The 18962-nt window shown below is 43.3% G+C and overlaps 1 long non-coding RNA gene across 1 annotated transcript; it reads right to left on the bottom strand.

Moving 5' to 3' along the window:
- Nucleotides 1-289: 289 nt before the first annotated feature.
- On the bottom strand, nucleotides 290-4698 carry LOC147828414 (uncharacterized). The gene is made up of 2 exons (XR_015450826.1): nucleotides 4236-4698; nucleotides 290-2703 (listed from the first exon to the last, which is right to left on the bottom strand). It is a non-coding gene; the product is annotated as an uncharacterized LOC147828414 (long non-coding RNA).
- Nucleotides 4699-18962: the final 14264 nt, after the last annotated feature.

Consider the following 18962-nt stretch of genomic DNA (forward strand, 5'->3'; position numbering starts at 1 on the left):
GGAAAATGGCAACAGCTCATCCTCCCCTCTTCTCTGTCTCCCTCCAAGGGGTCAGGACGGGAGACAGCTTCAGAAGGGCACCCAGTTTCTTTGGGTTCTAATACCAAGGAAATGAGGTCGCATCCTCAAAGTTTCGCTACAGTTAGGGTGAGGAAGTGGCTTGGGACCAAGGGGCAAGGTGCAGTTTGGGTTGTGGTTTTTGTTGGGACTTGGTTGAGGTTTAGGAATACATTTAGGGTTCTATTGTGGCTGAGGGTGGGAGATTCAGTGTTAGAAATTAGGCCTGCAGTTTACATTGTTGTTCATTTTTATTGTGCAGTTCACAATCATTTGAGGAGTGGCTACGTGTACATAACAGAGCTTGAAGTGCCGGGGATTTAGCTCCGTGGCACCATGCCTTCCTCACAAGCACAAGGTCCTGAGTTCAATCCCCGGTACCAAAAGAAAGAAAAACAAAAAAAACAACAACTCATAGTACAGCTTATAGATATTACGAGTTTTAGATTTATATACAATTAAGATGGTGTCAGGTAAAATGGCCAAAGACCAAGACCAGACCAGGCCACAGCAAGCCTTTGTTAGGGGAACAGATCTGCCGGGCTGTCTCTGAACAAAGGAGAGACAAAAGCAATATGGCTGGGGCAGGGAGAGTCTTTTATAGAGACTGGGGTGGGGTTTATAGGGGCTGAGGTGGGGTTGAGTGAGGGAGTGATTAGGGAATGGAGGAGCCGGTGATGTCACTAGGTGGTAGGAGGTGAGCGAGTATTAGGTTACTTTCTAGGCGGGAACAGGGGCATGCTGGGAAGAAGGGTTTATTCTTTGGTGGGAGCAGCCATCTTGGCATGGCATCACACAGGGGAGGGGGCAAGTCACCATAGGAAGAGGGCAGCTACGATACATAATAGCTGCTGAGGTGGTGGGAGACCTATCATTCCAGGCTTTTGTTGTATGATAGTTGGGCGAAGGTCTCTTCTTCTGAAGCTGCTTCCTGCTGACCAGAGGTGAAGATCAGGGCTAGACCTGGATCTCATGAGGCCGGTGGCAAGTGGGGACCTCTTCCTTTTGCTGTACTGGCTGGTACCCTGCCATGATGAACTCTGTGACTGTCTGGCTGCTGAATGCCCTCAATCGTTCCTGCAAGAAATTTTGAAAACAGCGAACCAGGCACAGTCCAAAACAGAGAATTAAACAGATAATACTGAGGGGTCCCAAGAGTAGTAGTAGCCAGGCGAGCCATGAGCTCCAGGAACCAAACGTGCCCCACCATTGATTAGTACCTTGGGGGCATATCTATCTGGCCCATTGAGTTTTAATTTTTTTCATTTGACATGTAATTTTTTATTTATTATTTACATAGGTTTTACAGAGACAGCTGGATGTTTAGGGGCTCATTTGTTATAGAAGTAAAAGACTGTTATGGAAGAGATCATAGCTCCTGATCTAAGGGCCCCTGTGTCATGTCCTTGCTCTTAGAGAATGAGTGGAAAAGTGATAAACACAATTTATATAATCTTTATAATCCTTTTTTTGGAATATAAAAGGTGTATGTAACTGAGCAAATGTCTTTTGGACGCCAACCTACCGATGAGTGTAGTGTTACTGTGAACCTGACTTGTCCTTTAAATTCAAGGCCAGGACAGTTTTATTCCTGTATCTCTCAGTTTTTGGAAGCCTCCTAGATATATTTAAAAATAAAGAGAACTGATAACCTCCACAAGGACCCTGGCCAACTTGAGGTGATCAAGTGTAACATAAAAGGCTTGATCTTTTTAGACACAGGTAGGTATCCAGGAAATATGAGCACAATGAGAAGAGGCATCATAAACAGAGAACAAGGATGTACATTATTTTAAAAGGGATAAATCTTGTAGCTGCTTGGTTTAGAACTTATCCTGACTGTGGCTGACAAGCAGGTGATTTTTTCCCAATACTCTTACTTTATGGTTTTTTGGTTTTGTTTTGTTTTGTTTTTTTGATCACTACACAATAGTTAATTAGTTATCACAGAATCAGAAAAACACTTATCTAAAAGGAGAGATCTGGAGACCAGTGGTTTCTAGGATTGGTTATCCATAAAGAACTTCTTTTAATTTTTTTGAAAAGAATCTGTACACACTTGTAGCTAATTAATGATTTTTGCTTCTATTTAGTACCCAAAGTTTTGTCTTTTTGAAATGGCTATGTCATGAGTGAACCAAAAGATTTTAATGGGTGGGCTGTGCCTTAATTTTTCTGGAGTCTAGCTTTATTATTATGTCATTGTTGTATACCTCTTTTGGTTATTTTTTCTGCTGGGTGTTTAAGACCAAGTTAAAACGAGACCTATGTCAATCAATATGAACTTCTTGTTATCTATTAAGGTCAGTTAAGTCTCCCCAGGCCATTACTTTGGAACCATGCATAGTGCCTCTCTGCTCCTCTGTCCGTGTCAGCCGTCTGGATGGGTCATGACCTTGCTTGACCAAGTTGCTTTCAGTGAAAGCATTGGAGATATTTTTCTTGGTGACCCTCCTTTGGCACACAGTATATTGTCCTCTGGTGTCCAGCAATCTCCCAGTTTAGGAGGTTGAGTGACTTACCAAAGATGTAGGACCCTGTAGAGAAGGTTCTCTCATGTCCTGGAACTTTGTTGACCTTGAGGGGCCAGGGCCAAAATATTGGCTGTCCTCATAGCCCAGTTACCTTTTAGTTCTGGTCTCCAAACTTTAGTTGTTGAACATCCAGAAGAGAAGGTCAATAGCATTAGCATGGTAACAAGAATAATGAACTTAACTATTATAGTTTTACCAGAATAGCAAGCATTTTGGAATTTCAAATATAGAGCACTGTTACTGTTATCAGTCATGGTTGTTTTTTACTAGTTGAATTCCTGTAGAATATTAACAGAAAAAGAGCCACAAATAATATTTTAACATGACAATTATGATGACTTTACCTTTGTAACACATTTAAATGTCCATCTTGATATAAAATAGCCATTGTTAAACGTACTCATTTTTTAAAAACACCAAAAGTTATCTAAATTATTATCTTTAAAAAACAAATAAATAAATAAATAATCTTTTGATAGGATACCATCTAAAGAAAATAGCCCATATATGTATCTGTTATCATAAATAGCTAGAGGGTATGAAAAGGCAAATACCTGAACCAAAAAGAGGTTATTATCATAAACAAATATTAGCAAACCTGTACAGTCAGAAAGTACAAATACATTTAGTACACTAGAAAAAATAAAACCTTGTTATTGTTGTTTTTTACAGGATATTTAGTCCTTTGAAAATGACCAGTGTAAGCACACCATAATAACATATTTAGAATTTATCCCTTTGATGACAATTGATATAAACAGTATAATAATATATTTAAATGATATTTATTCCTGTAAGTCTTTTATAAGGCTATGAAAACTATCGGTTCAGTCTGTTGTAAGATGAAAACTGTTGAGGTTCCCCTAGTGAACAAAGACTGGAAAATATTTCCATGCGGCCACTCCTTTGTTCACCAAGGGGAGCATGCCTTGAACTTAATAACCTTTATCTATAAACAAAACAGCTGTACGATTGGACAAAAAACAAAGATATAAGACAATTTCTAAAACTAGGGTGCACTCAAATATATTTAGGCCAAAAGAATTATAATCTCTCTATAATTTTAGGTGTATAATTATAAATAAGACTATTTAAAACTTTTTGTAAGTCAATTAACAGAGATCTCTTGTAGAATTAAAATCAGAAGGAATGAAACCTCTATTCCTGTAAACCTTTTATAACAAACTTGAAACCAACAACATATATATTTCCTTTATAAATCACTTCCACACACCTTCTTTATGTACCCAGGCCCTTTGGTCTTGTCCTGCTAACAAGACAAACATATAAAATCTTTTATATCAAAGCTGGGTGCAATTCTGAAGCTGTCTCCTGATCATCAGTGTGAAGTGGAAACCCATGTTAGCATTAGCCTAGTGGGACAAAGTCAGCCAAGGCTAGGACAGTCACAGAGGGCTTGGGGTGGGGTCAGCTTTCCTCTACACCGAGGCGCAGAGGACCACACAAGACACGATGCTGTCTCAGAGAGGCAGGGTGGAAGAAAAGCCTGGGCCTCTGACTCTGCTGCTCACTCGTCTCTCCCCAGCACCACCTCTCCCATTTTGGAAACCTGGTCCAAATGGCACCATCCACTGGACATTCCCCAAATCAAGATCAAAAGGGCCGGCTTGCAAGTGAACTCACCTGGAGCAGACATGGAGCCTCCCTTGTGCCTTCCCCTTGCTCAGGTGGAATATCTAGAGCCCCACAAGGCCAAAACAGATGATGAGGGCCACAGCAGTCTGGAAGGCTTTCATGGCTTTTGGTTGGGCATTGGAATCCCCCAAATGGCCAGGATGTCTTTTCTATGCTCCGCAGGGAACTGGCAAGTGACTGACACTGCTAAACTTTCCTCCTCCTAGCTCCGGCTCCATGTCCAGAATACCACGGGCTAGCTCTGCAGCCAGAGCCAGCACCAGAGAAAGAGCCTCCTCTGGAGACAGGAGAGAAGCAGAAGCCAGCTCCACAGCACTCCTGCCTCTCTGCTGCTGCTGACGAGGACAGGTCCTTGCAGAAGGTGCTCTTAGCCTTCTCTCCCAAGCTGCTGGCAGGGCAGCTGACCTTGATGGATGTGGTGAGCAGCTGAGCTCTGTGGGGTGGGGTGGGGTGAGGACCAACCTGATATCCTGCCCCTCCCTTCCTGGTGTCTGCTGCTCCCCTCACCCACAAGGCTGAGTGCGTCATCAGCCCCATTGGCCCTGAAATCAGCACAGCTCAATGCACTGAGAGGTGCACTTTCTGTCTGTGGAGTTAATGAGCCAGTTCCAGTAATAAAGTTCCTCTTTATTACAATAGTGTCTGTGGCATTCTCAATCTGATTTTACTAAAATGTTTAACTGAAACCCAAACCAATTAAATATCATTTTGTATTGATATTTGGGAGGAGCACAGGCTCAGTCAGTCAGTGCACACACACACACACACACACACACACACACACACACTTACTGTTGGAGCCTTAAATGCCTAACTTATCTTCAGAATTCCATTAGTGACTCTACCCAAATTTCTATGAATTCTGTGCCTGTCTTTTACTGAGTTGTCAGAATCTATGTCTTAGTCTTTGCAAATGATAAAAATCCTGGGCAGTCTGCCATTGGTGATCCAGACCGAGGTGAGCAAGCAGGGCTCTGGAGATGCCTCTCAACTCCTAACACTGCCCAGCCTGTCCCAGATGCCCGCCAGATTTCAGGCCAGACATGCAAAGTTCTTCCCCTGCAGAAGCCACACTGGGTGAACAGAGAACAGGGGCTCCCCCCAGTCTTCCCAGGTGAGGACCTTCCTGGAAGACAGGAGGCTGGGCAGGGTGGGAGGAAGAGCTTCCAAACCACTGTGACAGCTCAGGCTCCAGCACAGGACATGGGGGTTCTCCAAGAAAGCAGGCTTCCCTCCATCATTGGACAAGATACACACTTACCTAAACCCCATGCGATGAGCTGTCATGTATACCCACACTATATTTATTGCTATATATTTATATTATCTTTTTTGTTTATTTGTTTTTCCAGCACTGAGGATCAATCCCAGGGCCTTGTGCATGCTAGGCAAGTGTTCTACAATTGACCTATACCCTCAGCCCCATATTTATATTGTCACTTAACAAAGAAATAAAAAGGAGAAATGAGGCTGGGGATTTAGCTCAGTGGTTCTGCTGCCTGCCTCACAAGTGCAAGGACCTGAGTTTGATACCCGGTACCAAAAAAAAAGGAGAAATAAAGGGACTGCTGTACAGACTTTACTGTGTGAGATTTATTTGGATCTTGATTCAAGCAAACTTAAACAAGGAAGGTATAATGATAAGTGAAATGAATGTCAACAGGAAGCTGTCATTTTTTTCAAATTGAATAATGGTTTATTGATGTTTAAAATGACCCCTTTCTTTACAGACCTGTGCTGACACTGTCATCAATCCAGGCCTGGGGTGGCTATGCTGGCTCAGAGTAAGTGCTAATGCTGCTGCCAGGCACACGTGGACATACACAAAAGCAGCCTGGAGAGGTAGATGGAGCTGGAGAAGCAAGGGGCCTGGGGACCCAGAGTGCCTTGGTGCAGACCTGGGCCTGCCACTGCCACTGAGGAGACACAGGACCCGGGAGAGTCACTCGGGCCCTCTGAACCTGTCTCTTTTTTGGAAGAAGGAGTAGCATCCAACCAGTGTGAGTTCATAAGATCCCAGACAGACTCTTTAAAGTCATGAAAGTGGTCAAGCAGTAGTGAAGGTCATGACTGAGAGTCAGGAATGCAATGTGAATGGGACTCACACCGCCTTAGTTACTTTTCTCTGGTTGCTGAGACAAAAATACCCGACACCCAAAGTTAAAAGGGGAAAGGTTTATCTGGCTCACAGTTTCAGTAGGCAGAGGTTTCAGACCATCATTGACTGACTCCAAGGTGGCAGAAGACAGCAAAAGCAATGAGGGAAGAGGGAAGGGCCCTCAGCCCCATCTTTCTGCCCCTTTTATGTTATGAAGATGACTTGGGCAGGCAGCGCTCCTGGCCTCACTCCTAGAGCCCTTGAGCCTAGCATCGCCTCAGGAATCAGCTCCAGAAAAAGCTCCACCTAGGACTGCATAGGTTGGGGGGGGGCATCAAGCTGTGAGCCATAACATTCTGCCCCTGGCCCCCTAAGGCTCATGCTCATCCCTCTATGGGAACAGCATTGAGTTCGTCTCCAAGAGCTGCCAAAGTCCTAACAGCGTCAGCACTGCTGAAAAGTCCGAGTCCAGAGTCTCCTCAGAAACGTAAGGTCAACCCTGAGCAGCAAGCCCCTGTGCAACTGAAAAGAAGGTTGGACACTTTCAACATTCAAGGGCACAAGATAAACATTACCACTCCAAAAGCTATCAACAGGGGGGCCGAAAGGAAGGGGACCAAAGTGAGTCCAAAGTCCAGCAGGGCAAACATGAAATCCCACAGTTCGACTTCCAGCATCCCGGCAAGGTGTGGCAAGGTGTGAACTCCCAAGGGCTTCTGTGGCTTCGCCCCTAGCGCACTGCAGATGGTTGTAGCTCCCGAGGCTTCTCTCCCGGGTCTGCTCTGCTGCCTCCTTGCAGTTTTCTTCAATGAGCCACGGTCCTGGCTTCCCCAAACCTCTGGGACTCCCACTGCACCTGTGGCTGCAGGCTCACAGCTTCACAGGCCGCCCTCCCAGGGGCGCTGCCTGGCCCCGGGCCCTCCTCTGACATCAGGCTGGAAGCCTTCCTGAGCCCACAACTCTTCCACTCTGCGTGCAACTAAAACCAGGCCCCGTAAGTGACACCAAGGGTGGCTGCCAGCTGGGGCAGTAGCTGGGCTTCCCCTTCTCTGGGCTGTAGGGGTCGAGGGCCTGGATAGCTGAGCTCTCTGAATCCAATCTCACCGAACAAATTCTCTAGGCTGCGACCTTCAACCTTCCCGAACATAGTGCTCCGGGGCTTTCTTGTCAAAGCAAATTCTTTCACTTTTGCAACTAGGAGGCTGCAAAGGGTGGAGTTCTGCTGCTTCCGGTGAGGCCCTCAGGCCATCTTTCTATTTGGTTTATTTCTCTGCAGTCAAGATCTCCTTTGTTCTATATGGACTTTGTAGGCAGCAATTTTACTGGAGCTTCTTTTCTGGCCAAACTCAAAATGGTTTTTTGGAATTGGGAATTGAACTCAGGGCCTCATGTTTGCCAGGCAGACAATGCCTCCTAAGCTGCATCTCTGGCCCTCAAAATGTTTTAAATCATTCTATTGGGTTCTTTGCTTTTGATTCTCAACATAAATCTAGCTAAAACCCCCCAACAGTAGCCATGCCATGGCCTCATCATTAGACTGCCTTGAAATATCTTCTGCAAGATTAATTAGTCTGCCACTCTTTTTTTTTTTGTACCCGGGATTGAACTTGGGACCTTGAGGTTTTGAGGCAGGCTAGTCTGCCACTCTTAATCTCAGTCTCAGGCAAAGTCTCTCGACATGAGCAAAGTGCAGACAAACTTTCTGCCAAGGTACAACACACATTGTCTGGAGTCCAGCAGCCAATGCTGTCCTCCTTCCTGGCAGAAACCTCCCAAGCCTGGTCTGAACTGGCTTTCAGGTCTTCTGAGCTCTGACGAGAACCTCCCATACAGAACACTAAGGCATTTCAGCCGTACTTTTTCAGCCAGCATCGCTCAGCCTTTCCTAACTCTTCCCCTTTCCACAAACTAGTTTCAAAGGCTCTTGAGCCACATTACCAGGTAATATGTCACCAACAACCCCACTTCTCTGGTACCAAGTTGTGTTAGTTATTTTGCTCTTGTTGCTGAGACAATATACCCAACACCCAAAGTTAAAGGGGGAAAGGTTTATTTGGCTTACTGTTTGTAGAGGTTTCAGTCTGTAATCGGCTGGCTCCAGGGCAGGTTAGGAGAGGGGCAACAGTCTAGGCCTAGGAAGACAGCAAAAGCAACAAGGGAAGGGGAGGAGCTCTAAACTGAGCCTTTCAGCCCCTTTCATCTGATGCCGATTACTTAGGGAGGGTAGTACTTCCACTCTCAGTCAGTGCCCTGGAGCCTAACATTGCACCAGGAATCAGTTCCAAGCAAAGCTCCACCCATGCCTGCACGAGGCTTTGGGAGAACATCAAGTCATAGCCCTAACACACGCATTGGAGCATTGCAGGCATGAAGCTTCCACTCTTCACACAGCCCTGCTGTAGCCTGGATGGGAGCAGCATGCTTCCCACTGGAGAGACAGAAACTTGTGATCGGGGCAGAATACTGGGAATAAGTAAGAATGGTTTTGGGGACTTCCACATGGAGGCCTGTAGAACTTCGAGCAAAACTTGGCAAGCTTTTCCCAGGAGGAATCAGACAGAAGATGGATCCACCCTTCCAAACTACAAGGTGTCCGCTGCACGTGAACTCTGCCCCTGAAACACAAAAGCAGAGAGCGCCGATTGCTAAACACACAGAATTCCAATAAAACCATATTTCCAACCCTGGGCGAGGTTTGACTTGTCCCATCCCTGCATCAATATTGTGGCCCAAAACAGTGGCAGTGAAAACAAGTTTAAAGCTAACAGAAGACAAACAGGAAACACAACACAACAATGGGGGGCACTAGTAAACAGCTACATGATGGGCTTAGGTTGAACTTAAATGAATAAGCACGTTAAAACCATATTGCTAACCAATTGAAAAGCAGACACTATCACAGTGGATCAAAAAGCACCCCTGGAAAATCTATCTATGCTGGCTACAGGAAACATTTTAGGTATTAGTTTTATATTAAACTTTTAATTTGAGACAATTTGATAGTTAGCCAAATGCCTCAATAGTGTAAACCTCCTGTAAACCCTTCACCTGGCTTCTAACTGTACCTGTGACCCAAAACAACCCCTCCAAATTAGGAAACTGCCATTTATACACTATTGCTGCATGGGGAATTCACTGGGTTTCACCTGCTTGCCCACCAAAGGCTTCTTCCCATCCAGAATCCACTCTGGGCCACATAATCTTTGCTTGTCTGGGCCCAAAACCTCCTCCAGTCTGAAACTCTTCTTTGGTCTCTCTTTAGCTTTTGACAGAGTATCCCCCTTGCTCTGCCCATTTTCTCTTATTACAGTAGGGTTAAACATTCTGGCAAGGACACTCTGGAGATGAGGCGCACTCCCCCACGTGCTGTGTGGACACACACAGTGTCACCGCATTGTTACCGGTGCTATGGCTATGGGTCTGGTGTCTATTGTGGTGTTTGACAGGGCTCTGCCATACAGTTACTATTTCACCTTTGTAACTAATAAGTATCATGGGGAGCTTCTTTGAGATGACAGAAATAACCCATTTCTCTTCAAACTTCTACCCACTGTAGTACCCATGATAAATATTCCTCATTTAATGACCTCCCTGTTTAATGACTTTTTGGACTTACAACTGAGGCATGCTCTTCAGACTTACCACCTGCCACTTCAACTGAAGACCATCTTTTTTGTGTGTGCAGTTCTGTACATCTTGTTTATAGAGCCTTGGTTTTTTTTTTCTATAATACACCTTGTTTACAAAGTACTCTAATTTTTGCTGATTGTACCACATAGTACAATATAGCTTTATGTTCTTTTTTACATTAGAGTACTGATACTGCATGTAAAAATGGTGCAAATAGAAAAGTCATCAAGTTGGAGTTTCCTTTGACCATTTCTTTGTTCTGAGTATTAAAATGTACAATTCCTCATGTAATAACAAATTCAATTAATGACCTCATTGCAGGACCATAACTGAATCATTGAATAAGGAATATTTACTAGATTTGCCATGAATCTTTTTTGGGTTTTTTTGGTCTCAGGGATCGAACTTGGAACCTTGTGCTTGTGAGGGAGGTGGCAGAACTACTGAGCTAAATCCCCAGCCCTGCTGTGAATCATTTTTATTGTAGTGTTTGCTTAATACTGTTGTATCTCCATGAGTCTTTCTATACTTAAATAGACAAAGAATCCACTTGAGTAAGAAACCATAAATTTAGCCAAAAGTGTAGATGCTAACACTCATCAGGGTAGTTGGAGTGGTGACATTAATAAAAGGCAAAGTAGATTTCTGAGTAAAAACTATCTTAGCAGGAATAGAAGACATTTCATGAGAAAGATGTCAATTCATCATGACCCTGTAACATTCCTAAACATTTTTGTAACCTGAAAAGAGTCAAGAAAGAAAGACCTGATAGAAAGAAAATGGAAAAATACACAATTATAGTAAGAGATTTCAATATCCCTCTTTTCTTCTTGTTTTTTGACCCAGAGTCTTGTTATGTAGTTTAGGCTGGCATTAAACTTACTAAATACCCATGGCTGGCCTTGAACTCAAGGCAATCTTCTTGCCTCACCTTCCACAGTGCTGGGATTTAAGGCATGTGCCACCACACCTGGCTCCACTTTTAATTGGATAGAAAAAATAAAAATTTTACAAATCACTCAATAATAATAATAGCAGGACAAAATTATTAGTTTCAAGTGCACATGGAGTAATTTTTTCTTTTTTGTTAGTGCATACATTGATTTATTTCACTCTCTTTTACTCCCTCTACTCATGCCTTTCCTCTTCTCCAGTTGTCTACTTACAATATTTTCAAACACGGATCCATAATGTGAGCCAAAAAAGAAACCCAAATGAAATAAGAGGATTCAAACTGTAAAAAGTACTTTCCATGATGAAAGAATATGTTTAAAACCTCACAATTGCACTGGACATGGTGGCATAGGCCTATAATCCCAGCACTTGGGAGGCTGAAGCAGGAGGTGTTCAGCCTGGGCTACATAGCAAGATCCTGTCTCAAAAAACTGAAAAAGAAAACAAAAACAAACAAAAAACAGACCTCACAAATGAGATAGCACTAAAGACTGTACAGAATTTTAAAGGACAAGGGGATAAGGGAAGATTTTAAACAACTTAAGTCCAATACATTCATTAACTTTGATAAAATGGACATATTTCCTGAAAGAGAAAAACTAACAAAGGTCACATAAGAAATTGACGCACTGACCTCGCTGCAGACAGGCAGGTCTGTGCACGCCCTACCGAGGTCCTGAGTCAAGCGGAAGATGCCGAATCACCCCGCTGCAGACAGGTAGGTCTGCCCACACCCTACCGAGGTCCCCAGTCATGCAGAATGTGAGACCTGAGTGACTCCATTTTAAAATTTGGCCCCATCTTAGAGTAAGGTGGCCTGGACATAAATTCTAGTTCCAGAAAAAAACCACAAGATATACTTTGGCCACCTACCTGTGATAATGTTCAGCAGTCCCCTAGCAACTAGCCTAGCAACAGCTAATCAGTAGCTGCCTCAATGTCCCAGATGCTCTTCTCATGGCCTGCCACAGCTAATCAGTAGTTACCCCAATACCCCAGTATCCCAGGTGTTCTTTTCGATGACTTGAGCAGCCGTTTGCAGTTCAGCGCACAAGGCCCAACCAATTAGGTTTAAACTTTTAAAACTTGCTAAATGCTAGCCAATCATGTGATTTGCATGTGAATTGAAACCCCGCACCTTTTTGGAAACCCCGTGCCTTGCTGTAACTTCTATAAAAACCCCTGGTGTTTTAGAGTCGGGGCTCTCAATCCTGACCCACTGCATCGGTGTCGGATGAGAGTCCCTGCTCAAGCTTGAATAAACGACCCTCATGTGTTTGCATCAGAATCGGCTCCTTGGTGGTCTTTGGGGACCTCGCGATCTGGGCATAACACAGAACACATGCCAAATCAGCCCACTGCAGATAGGCAGGTCTGTGCATGCCCTACTGAGGTTCTGAGTTGTGCAGAAGACACCGAATCAGCCCGCTGCAGACAGACAGGTCTGCCCATGCCCTATCTAGGTCCTGAGTCACACAGAACACACCAAATCAGCCCGCTGCAGACAGGCAGGTCTGTGGACACCCTACCGAGGTCCTGAGTCACACGGAAGATGCCAAATCACCTCGCTGCAGACAGGCAAGTCTGCCAACACCCTACCGAGGTCCCCAGTCACCCAGAACACGCCAAATCAGCCCGCTGCAGACAGGCAAGTCTGTGCACCCCCTACCGAGGTCCTGAGTCATGGGGAAGATGCCGAATCACCCTGCTGCAGACAGACAGGTCTGCCCATGACCTATCTAGGTCCTGAGTCCCACAGAACACGCCGAATCAGCCCGCTGCAGACAGGCAGTTCTGTGGACACCCTACCAAGGTCCTCAGTCGCGCAGAAGACGCCAAATCACCTCGGTGCAGACAGGCAGGTCTGCCCACATGCTACCGAGGTCCCCAGTTGCGCAGAACACATGCCGAATCAGCCCGCTGCAGATAGGCAGGTCTGTGCACGCCGGACCGAGGTCCTGAGTGCTGTGGAAGACACTGAATCACCCCACTGCAGACAGTCAGCCACCTGATTCCACATTACAAAGACACAGAGGACACCAGACCACCAGACCAAGGTACTGAGTCCCACAGTTCCCGACCCAGAGGTAGGGGCTTCTGAGCCATCGTCCCACTGCTCCTGGTCCAGAGGAAGGGGCTTCCCAGTCACCATCCCTCCTGCTGCTCCCAGCCTAGAGGAAAGGGTTTTGGGCCACCTTCTGTCCCGCTGCTCCTGGCCCAGAGGAAGGGGCTTCCGGGCCACCAACCCTCCCACTGCTCCCGGCCCAGAGGGAGGGGCTTCTGAACCACCATCCCACTGCTCCTGGTCCAGAGGAAGGGGTTTCCCGGCCGCCAACCCTCCGGCTGCTCCCAGCCCACAGGAAAGGACTTTTGGTTCACCATCCCTACTGCTGCTCCCGGCCCCTGTCCCACCTCACCCGGCTCAGAGGAGGTAACCATGCAGGTGCTAACAGCCCCCCGCCCCAGTCAAAATGAGAGAAAACTCAAATAAGACTCAAAACCGGACTTCCATATCACCTACAGCAACCCCAAAGGGAAATGAGATGGAACACTCTGATACTCACCTACCTGCAACCACTGAACTGGCAACAAAAGGGGATCTGGAAAAAATGAAATCAGAAATAATTTCTCAGATAACAGGAGAAATTGTGCCCCTAGTCCAAGACATGATTAATAAATCTAGAGAGGAGCTCAGGAACATGATGGAATCCCAACATAAGAAACAAGTGGAATCCATAAAACAGATGCAAATAGATTTCCAGGACATGAAAAACTCCATTGAAAGTCTACACAGCAGAATGAGCCAATGTGAGGACAGAATTTCAGATAGAGAAGATAAGATTGCAATTAGTGACCAGGAAAAGAAAAATTGCTTCAAAATTATAAGGGAACATGAGAAATCAATCCAGCAGCTGCTAGATGATGCAAAGAAGAATAACATAAGACTGATTGGGCTCAATGAAGAAACAGGAGAGAGTGGAGATGACATAAAAAATCTCTTCACAGAAATAATGGCAGAAAACTTCCCAAGCAGGGGAAAAGAGCTTGACATACAGATAAGTGAGGCATATAGGACTCCAAATACCCTTGATCAAAAAAAATCTACACATAGGCATATAATTATTAAGATTGCAGAAACACAACAGAAGAACAAAGTTCTACAAGCAGTCACAGAAAAGAAACAAATCACATACAAAGGAAAGCCCATCAGAATCACAGCAGACTTCTCAACACAAACCATCAAGGCAAGAAGAGCTTGGAGTGACATATTCCAAGCCCTAAAAGAAAACAGCCTCCAACCTACATTGATGTACCCTGCAAAACTATCTTTCAAAATGGATGGAGAAATAAGATACTTTCATGACAAAGACCACGTTAGGAACTTCATGAATACCAAACCAGCACTCCAAAGAATTTTACACAATATCCTAGGAACAGACATGGAGGATCACAACCCCAGGAAGCAAAGCAGAATGAACCCATCTGGCATGACAAGAAATTAAATGTAAAGGGGGAGAACCCAACAAAAAGAAAAAGTCATGGCAATGGCAAGTCAATATGTTTCAGTTATAACCATCAATGTTAATGGTCTCAATTCACCAATCAAAAGAAATAGACTGGCAGAATGGGTCAAGAAGCAAAATCCAACAATATGCTGCATACAAGAAACACACTTAATTCAAAAGGAAACTCATAGACTGAAAGTTAAAGGGTAAAAAACAATACTCCATGCGACAGGAACCTGAAGAAAAGCAGGAGTAGCTATCCTCTTGGCAGATCAAGTAGATTTCAAACCAACACTGATTGAGAGAGATGAAAAAGGACACTACATCCTTGTAAAGGGAACAATCCAAGAGGAAGAGATGACAATCATAAATATCTATGCACCAAACACTAGTGCACCCAACTATATAAAAAAATACTAACAGACATGAAAAGTCATATATGCACTAATACAGTTGTAGTGGGGGACCTCAACACCCCACTGTCACAAATAGATAGATCAACTAGACTAAAAATAAGTAATACTAGAACTCAATCGAACTCTTGAACAAATGAACTTAACAGATGTTTACAGAGTCTTCCACCCCACAAAATCAGAATACACATTCTTCTCAGCTGCACGTGGGTCATTCTCCAAAATAGACGACTTACTCACACATAGAACATGTTTAAGTAAGTGCAAAGGAATTGAAGTTATCCCCTGTACATTATCAGACCACAGTGCGATGAAATTGGAGATCCATAGCAAAAGAAACTCAAAAAATTTCATAAACACGTGGAAATTGAACAACACACTTCTGAATAACCAATGGGTCACAGAGGAAATTAAAGAAGAAATCAGTTCCTTCAATTAAATGACAATGACAGTACAACATATCAGAATCTATGGGACACAATGAAACCAGTCTTACGAGGGAAATTCATAGCAGTGAATACGCATATTAGGAAAACAGAACGATCCCAATTAAACAACCTGATGCTGAACCTCAAGCTTCTAGAAAAAGAAGAGCAGGACAACCCCAAAGCTCATACAAGGGAGGAAATTATAAAGATCAGAGGAGAAATCAATGCAATGGAGACTAAGAGAACAATACAAAAAATCGATGAAGCAAAGAGCTGGTTCTTCGAAAAAATCAACAAAATTGACAAACTTTTAGCCAACCTTGTCAGAAAAAGGAAAGAAAAGGCCCAAATCCATGCAATTAGGAATGAAAAGGGTGAAATTACAACAGACCCAGCAGAAATCCAGAGGATCATCAATGCCTATTTTAAGAACCCATATGCCAATAAGGTGGAAAACAGAAGAAATGGACAGATTCCTAGATACATATGAATTACCAAAGTTGAACGAAGAAGACCTAAAAATTCTGAACAACCCAATATCAACCAATGAAATTAAAAATATAATTAAAAACTTATCAACTAAGAAAAGCCCGGGCCTGATGGTTTCACTGCTGAATTCTACAAGAAATTTAGACAGGAACTGCTGCCACTACTGTTTAAACTCTTCAATGAAATTGAAAGGGAAGCAATACTCCCAAATTCATTCCTGGAAGCAAGCATTACCTTGATCCCCAAAGCAGAGAAAGACCTAACCGAAAAGGAGAACTATAGGCCCATCTCACTAATGAACATAGATGCAAAAATCCTTAATAAGATACTGGCTAACAGAATGCAGAACATCATCAAGAAGATCATACATGCTGATCAAGTGGGATTCATCCCAGGGATGCAGGGATGGTTCAATGTACGAAAATCAATCAATGTAATACACTATATCACTAGAGCCAAGGACAAAAACCATATGATTATCTCCATAGATGCAGAAAAAGCATTTGACAAAATCCAACATGCATTTATGATAAAAACCCTACAAAAAATTGGAATAGATGGTCCCTACCTCCAACTGGTAGAAGCCATCTATGAAAAACCAACAGCCAATATCATACTAAATGGTCAAAAACTGAAATCCTTCACACTAAAATCAGGAACAAGACAAGGATGTCCACTATCACCACTCTTGTTCAATATAGTTCTGGAAACATTAGCCATGGCAATTAGACAAGAGAAAGAAATAAAAGGAATAAAGATAGGTAATGAAGAAGTCAAATTGTCATTATTTGCAGATGACATGATACTCTATATAGAAGACCCCAAGAACTCCACCAAAAGTCTTCTAGACTTACTAACCAAATTCAGTCAAGTAGCTGGTTACAAGGTCAACACACAAAAATCAATAGCTTTCCTCTACACCAATGACAGACTCATTGAGGGAGAAATAGGGCAAATAATTCCTTTCACAATAGCATCCAAAGAACTGAAATACCTAGGAATCATCCTAATGAAAGAAATCAAAGACCTCTTCTCTGAAAACTATGGCACTCTGAAAAGAGAGATTGAAGATGATATCAGAAAATGGACAGACATCCCCTGCTCCTGGGTAGGAAGGATTAATATAGTGAAAATGGCCATACTTCCAAAACTGCTATATAGATTTAATGCAATTCCAATTGAGATCACAACAGCATACTTCATAGACCTCGAGAAAACAATCCAAAAATTCATTTGGAACAAGAAGAGACCCAGAATAGCAAAAGCAATTCTAGGTAACAGAGCCATGGCAGAGGGTATCACAATCCCCAACTGGCAACTCTACTACAAAGCTACTGTGATAAAAACAGCATGGTACTGGCAAAGAAACATACCTGAGGACCAGTGGAACAGATTAGAAGATGCAGAAACAACGCCAGACGCACTCAGCCATCTCATCTCCCACAAAGGAGCCAAACACCCTCAATGGAGGAAAGATAGCCTCTTTAATAAATGGTGCTGGAAAAATTGGGCTTCAACTTGCCAAAGATTAAAACTAGACCTGTATCTCTCACCTTGCACTAAACTGAAATCAAAATGGATTAAAGATCTAAATATTAAAATAGAAACTCTGAACCAGTTGGAACAGAGGTTAGGTAGAACCCTTGAAGACATCAGTATAGGAAAAGATTTTATGAACAAAACCTCAGTTGCCCGTGAACTAGCACAAACAATCAATAAGTGGGATCTCTTCTTATTAAAAGGCTTTGCACAGCAAGAGAAACCACCAGCAGTGTGAAGAGACAACCCACAATATGGGAAAAAATCTTCACCTGCTCTTCCTCAGACAAAGGTCTACTATCTCGAATCTATAAAGAACTTAAAAAGATCAGACCTCCCAACATTCAAGACCCAATCCAAAAATGGGCATCTGAAATGAACAGACATTTCTCACACAAAGAAGTAGAAATAGCAAATAAATACATTAAAAAATGTTCAACATCACTGGTCATTTGAGAGATGCAAATGAAAACAACGCTGAGATTCCACTTCACTCCAGAAAGAATGGCTGCTATCATGAAATCAACCAATAACCAATGCTGGCGGGGCTGTGGGGAAAGAGGAACCCTGCTCCACTGCTGGTGGGACTGTAGACTGGTGCAACTACTGTGGAAATCAGTATGGAGATACCTCAAAGAACTAGGACTGGAAGTCCCATTTGACCCCGCTATTCCACTGCTGGGGATCTTCCCCAAAGAATTAAAAGAATCATACCACAGTGATATATGTGCGCCCATGTTCAGAGCAGCACAGTTTGTAATAGCTAAAACTTGGAAACAGCCCAAATGCCCATCAACTGGAGACTGGATAAAGAAAATGTGGTTTTTTTATAAAATGGAGTACTACTCAGCCATAAAAAATGAGAAATTAGAGACACTCACAGCTAAGTGGATGCACATTGAGATGGTACTCTTAAGTGAAATAAATAGGACACACATGTGTAAATACCGAATAGTTTCTCTGGTGTGAGAAACTGAAAGTGTAAATAAGGACTAAAATATATAAATATATAATAGGTAATGTGAAATAGGAAGAAAAGGGGCAAAGGGGAAGGAAGTGGGAGGGCTAGGGGAAAGGATAGAAGGGAATGGGATTAATATGAGAAAATGGAAAAATAGGAACAAAATCTTTGTAAATAGGGAAGAATGGAGGGGTTGAAGGGAGGGCTGGGCAAGGGTGAAAAATAAGAACCAAGAGAGACTATGTAAAGGTGCAAATTTCCAATGATGAATGTCATTATGTTGTATACCTAAAATGTACCAATGATTAGAATGAATAATCGATAATGTAAAATAGGAAGAAAAGGTCCAAAGGGGGTAGGGGTAGTGGGAGGGTCAGGGGAAAGGAAAGAAGGGAAAGGAAAAAATGATGAGAAATGGAAATAAAGTCTTTGTAAATAGGGAAGGGTGGAGGGGGTGAAGGGAGGGCTAGGAATGGGGAAAAAATAAGAACCAAGATGCATTATGTAAAGGTACAATTCCCAATGAGAAATGTAATTGTGTTGTATACCTACAATGTACCAATAAAATCAGAGTGGTGACATTAAAAAAAAAAAAAAAAAAGAGGAGATGGCTGACAGAAGGTGAAGTCGGGGGCGGGGCTGGGAGGCGAGGGCGGAGCGAGCAGAAGAAAGATCCCGCCCCTCGCGACTCTTCCCC

Source organism: Heterocephalus glaber, unplaced genomic scaffold, assembly GCF_053883595.1.
Source record: "Heterocephalus glaber isolate CG9 unplaced genomic scaffold, H.glaber_assembly_v1.0 deba00001097, whole genome shotgun sequence".
NCBI classification, from domain to species: domain Eukaryota; kingdom Metazoa; phylum Chordata; class Mammalia; order Rodentia; family Bathyergidae; genus Heterocephalus; species Heterocephalus glaber.